Genomic DNA, 6,000 nt, shown 5'->3' on the forward strand with positions numbered 1-6,000 from the left:
GAGGGTTAGAACCTGTAACAACAGTGGAACCATCTAGGAGGGTTAGAACCTGTGACAACAGTAGAACCATCCATCCAGGAGGGTTAGAACCAGTACCAGTGACAACAGTGGAACCATCCATCCAGGAGGGTTAGAACCTGTGACAACAGTGGAACCATCCATCCAGGAGGGTTAGAACCAGAACCTGTGAAAACAGTGAAACCATCAATCCAGGAGGGTTAGTACCTGTGACAATAGTGGAACCATCCATCCAGGAGGGTTACAACCTGTAACAACAGTGGAACCATCTAGGAGGGTTAGAACCTGTGACAACAGTGGAACCATACATCCAGGAGGGTTAGAACCTGCGTCAACAGTGGAACCATCCAGCAGGGTTAGAACCAGTGACAACAGTGAAACCATCCAGGAGGGTTAGAACCAGTACCTGTGAAAACAGTGGAACCATCCAGGAGGGTTAGAACCAGTACCTGTGAAAACAGTGGAACCATCAATCCAGGAGGGTTAGTACCTGTGACAATAGTGGAACCATCCATCCAGGAGGGTTACAACCTGTAACAACAGTGGAACCATCTAGGAGGGTTAGAACCTGTGACAACAGTGGAACCATACATCCAGGAGGATTAGAACCTGTGTCAGCAGTGGAACCATCCAGGAGGGTTAGAACCAGTACCTGTGAAAACAGTGGAGCCATACATCCAGGAGGGACAGGAATACAGACAGACAGACAAACAGGCAGAAAGACAGACAGACAGGCTGACGGACAGACAAAAAGACAGACGGGCAGTCTTTATATTTTCTGCTGTGCTGTCATTTTAAATCTATCTTTGATTATTTGTGATAACTTCTTCTGATGGTCGATTTGTCTGCCAGGTTGTGATGACACCATGATGCTGCCAGTCTCTAGGTATAAAGGTCAGCCTGTTGGCATGGTAACCCCTTCCACACCTTGGCTGTCTGTCGGTAGTGACCCCGCCCCTCAGTGGTTGTGGTTGACTAGCTGGTCTGCTTCAACCTACCAGGCTATGCCCCCCCTAGTCTTCTGTCCCCCAGCTGTGTGGATACCTGAACACACACCTGATCCAGGTAACACACACACACACACACACACACACATACACGCATGCACACACACGGAATGTTCTTTGTTCTTCTGAGGGACGTTTGTCGGATCAAAATGTTCTGGAACAGTTTTGCTTGTTTGATGTTTCAGTGGGAACGACCGGCCGTTGAAGTTGTTCCTCTCCTCCCTCCGTTCTATCCATCTTCACCTCTTAATCCTCATCGTCTGCCCAAGGTACACACACACACACACACACACACACACACACACTCACATTAGTACCATGCTAACATGTATCCAGATCTCATCAGAGGAAGTGGGCGTGTTACAGAGACGAGACAAACATCTCCTCCTGACCAATCAGATCATTCACAGGCCAGTTGGACACGCCCCCATGACTCAACGCCTGCTGTCTCCGTCTCAACTCACAGGTAAGGCATCACCTGATGCAGGTGACTTGCTCCGCCCCCTGAAGTATCAGTGGCGTCCAGGTCACAGATGAAGCAGCATTCATTCACATCATAACAAGTTCTGTGTCCTAGCAACAGTTCCTCCAATCGGAGCAGCTGATGGAGGCGGAGTTTTTCCCTCCAGAACATGTACATTTATTCTGAAAGGCAGCACTTTGTGTAAGTGACCAATCATCTGTCTTCATTCTGCTGCAGTTCAGCTGGAATTGAACCAGCAACCTCGAGGTGTGTTTTTTGTCTGCCATGTTGCCATGACAACAGTGCCCAATTCTGAGAGTTGATTGGCAGTGCAGCTTGTTGCTTGGAGACGCTGAACGTGTGTTTTCTGCTGAAACACAAAAACATAATGCTGCTGTCAGATGTAATAATGATTTAAAATCACCCAGTGGAGCATGATGGGAAATGTGTGCTGATTCAGCTCCGAGACTACAAACATCTTTAATCTTCATGAGATTAAAGAGCTGAGCTTTTATTCTGAAACAATGTCTGTATATAAAGACGATCAGCGACTGTATATAAAGACGATCACTGACTGTATATAAAGATGATCACTGACTGTATATATAGAGATCATGCAGAACTTTACCTCGTGAACCAACACAAGCTTTGAAGGGTGCGTTTTCTTTATAGTTCGTGTTTGCATGAAGCCAAGTGAGGTGATGATATATATATATATATATATAAACTACAGATTATTGATCTAAAGATTATTCATCTGTGCTGTGATCTTAAATAAATGTATCATTTATCAGAGGGGAGCTACCTGTTCCATTCATCGTCTTTACAAAGATGTTCGACTGTCACTGGGATGCTGCTGCTGTCACAAGATTTAGGTCAGAGAACAAACGTGTGGGGGCGACTGATCCGCCGTCACACACACAGACACACACACACACACACACACACACAAACACAGATCTGCATTAAAACAGAAGGTGAAACGTGTAATAAATTTTTCTGTGGAAACTTTAATTTGCAGCTCATGCTGTTTTTCTTATTTCATGACCTCAAACTTCACCAGATTTCGAGAAGAACTTTTTAGAACAACAGAAAACTGCTGCTTGTTTCGACAACATGTTTTCAGTCTGAACCATATAAAGTTTGTCCTGAAAGTGGGGCTAGAGGACAGTGTTCATCCTCTGTAGAGCAGGAAGGAGATCAGGTACAACCAGAACTTTAGTTTGAAAAGATTACATTCTGCATGGTTACATCTCAGCAGGTTGATTAAACGTGAGATTGGCTCGTTTTCTTTCATCAGTGGACGGGTTCAACTTCACGTTTTTTTAACGTTCAGCATCACTAACAGGTCAGTGAACCTGAGTTTGTCAACAGCAGAGAGCAGTATGGAGGCCAGGGACGTTGTTACCATGGTAACTCCGAGCAGCTGCCCTCTACCTGTCTGTGGCTGAAGGAGGACAGGGACTAATAAACATCCAGGCAAGGATCGCATCATTTAGACTACAGACAGCACAAAAACTGTTTTTCAACTGTGTCCCGAGGTGGTGCGACACAGCCCGACTGCTGCTGAGGAGAGCTGGACGTTTGGGCTATGACAAGCACCTCTTCCTCCTACAACTTGGGGACGTGGACCTGACTGGGCTGACGCCGTTCTACTCGTCTGTGCTGGAGGCATGGCAGATCTTCCAGGTTACACGTAACGTCAACGAGACTCCGGGCCTGTGGGTGTTTGAAGAACCGTTGTTCTTCAGCAACTTCCTCAGGACCCGGACGCTGCAGTCTGCCAGCCTCCGAGCCAACCTCAGAGGAGCTGGATGTACCAAACTAGGCCATCTGATGAGGATGACGGCGGCGTCAGTCAACAGACTGAGGGAGACCAGCAACATCACCTCTGCCAGGCTGGTCCACAGAGTGGTGGAGGAAGTCTGTGCTGCTCTGCCACCAACCTTGAGAGCACTGGCTGAAGACCGCACCCTGTGTGACCAGTGGAGTGAGGGGTGTGAGTACAGGTTCCCTTCCCTGTCCATCACCCCGGCTGTGGGGGAGTGGCAGGAGGGGGGAAACCAGCTGCTGTCCTTCACAACCCCTCACCTGGTCACATTTCAGGAGGCAGGGAAGAAGAACCTCTATCAGGCCTGTGTAAAGACCTTGACTCTGAACTCTCTGGCAGGGATAGAGGAGTCGAGGTGGACTGAGTTTTTCGGCCCAGACATTTCCCCGAAAGGCAGCTGGCGGTCCCTGTACAAGCTGCCCGTTGAGAAGCGGACAGCAGACCTCCAGTGGAGGATTGTGCATGGGGCGATAGCTACGAACAGATACAGAGCACACCTTGATCCGGAGCTAGGGGAGGGCTGTATCTTCTGTTCACACTCTGAGACATTGGTTCACCTGTTTGTTCAGTGTCCTCGCCTGTTGCCAATGTTTGATTTGTTGAAGGTGTGGTTCCAAGGGCTTGGGGAGGTTTTTTCCTTTTCGTTATTTATTTTGGGCCCAAAATACTGTGCCAAGAAAAAGACTGTGCACACTCTTTTAAACTTTTTATCTGGTTCTGCAAAATTGGCCATATGGCTGACACGAAGGAACCGGGCCCAGAACGTGGGCAGTGTGGAACCCATGCCGGTTCTGAAAGGTTTATTGAAAGCCAGACTGCGGGTGGAACACACCTACTTTGAGATGATGGGGGATGTGCTGGCCTTCAGCCGGATGTGGGCTGTTGGGGAGGGAGGGGAGTTATTTGTTAATTTTTGAAATTTTTCCTTTTTTCCTGTTTACCCTCAAAATGTTGAGGTCACAGTCATATAATTTGTTTGTTTAATGTCTCAATAAAGGGCCTTTGAAAACCAAACCTCTCTCCTCTCTCTCTCTCCTCTCTCTCCTCTCTTCCTCATTTCTCTCCTCCCTCAACCGGTTGAGACAGAAGCTCCGCCCACAACTGAGTCTGGTTCTGTCAGAGATTTCTTCCTGTTAAAAGAGTTTTTTCTCTCCACCGTCGCCAAGTGCTTTGCTCATTGTGGGATTTGTTGGATTTTCCCTGTATTATTGTAATTTGGACCTCACTATGTAAAGTGCCTTGGGACAATGTATGTTGTGATATGGTGCTATACAAATAAAATTGAATTGAATTGAACAAGTGGACATTTTGTAGATGAATTATCTCTTTCCTGCAGCAATGTGAATTTGGACCTGTCTCTTCCACTCAGCTCTGCTTTGACAGGTGTCCTGTCTTACCTGTCCAGGTGCGTCTGTCTGTCTGTCTGTCTGTCTTCTCTCTGCCCTGCTCTCTCTTTCTTTCAGGTAATGAAAGAAGTTCATCCCCCGAGTTTCTCCCCCCGGCTCTCTTCTACATTGACTCTACTGACCAACTACAGACACAGTAAGACGTCTGTCTCTCTGTTTGTCTGTCTGTCTCTCTCTCTCTCGTTCTGTGAGTGTAGAGTGATGGTGTTGTGGGACGAGTGAGTTTTCTAAACTTTGATGTTGGTGTTTGCTCTGCTTGGTGTCTGAAGGCGGTCGGGCATCATGCCCATTGTCAGCGGCCATGCGAGCTGGAGAGGCCGACACGCCGATACGCGGTGAGGATCTCACCGGTGGTCGGCTGCTTGGTGGAGGAGGCCTTGCTGTCAGTTCCACAGTGTTAAGTCCGCCTCCTGTATGAACAGCACCATTGTGTCCTTTCTAGACGATGACGCTAAAGTTGAGCAGGTGGTGGAAAGTGGTATCGTGGTGCGTGATATATTCACGCCGGTTTTCCCACTTGTGAACCCGGCGAAAAAGATCATCATATCGAACGCACCTCCGTTTATTAAAAATTAAGACCAAGAGCTGTCGCGCTACGGGCAACTGGTGTCCCCGATCAAACTGATTCTGCTGAGGATCAAGTCTCCGAAACTAAAACATGTGGTTTATATGATCCCCAGAGACAGAACCAGTGACATCAACCTGATGTTTCGTTTCAAGGTGGAGGGGTTCAGTTACCTGGTGTTGCCACCTCTGAAACCATGAAGTGTTTTGGTTGTGGTGAGGACTTTAAATAAAGTTTTATTCTCTCTGTGATAGAGGAGAGAAGGATGGGTGGAGCTAAAGATTCTAATGGAGGAGTGTTTCTGCTCAGAACTGACAGAACGACGGACTACAACAAGCAGGTGAGTCCCCACAAGTATCCATGGCCTGGAAGACGGTCCTCACAGGTATAGTGGAACAAGCTTCTGTGTGTGTGTGTGTGTGTGTGTGTGTGTGTGTGTGTGTGTGTGTGTGCATGCATGCGTGTGTGTTGCAGTGTGTCTGTGTTGACAGAGAAGAAGAAGATGTGGAGGACGAGGATGAGGGGGAAAGTGAAAAAGGAGGAAAAGACAAACGTCCTGTTGCCTCCACTCATGTCCCAGGGTCGCCATGGTAACTGCTGCTCTGACTCACACACACTGCACAGTTCACTGTTTCTGATGTCTCTAACGTTTAATCAGCTTCCTTACCATGACAACCACAAACAGAAGAACACAGTGTTGGTGTGTGTGT

The sequence above is a fragment of the Scophthalmus maximus genome, chromosome 16, assembly GCF_022379125.1.
Source record: "Scophthalmus maximus strain ysfricsl-2021 chromosome 16, ASM2237912v1, whole genome shotgun sequence".
Taxonomy (NCBI): domain Eukaryota; kingdom Metazoa; phylum Chordata; class Actinopteri; order Pleuronectiformes; family Scophthalmidae; genus Scophthalmus; species Scophthalmus maximus.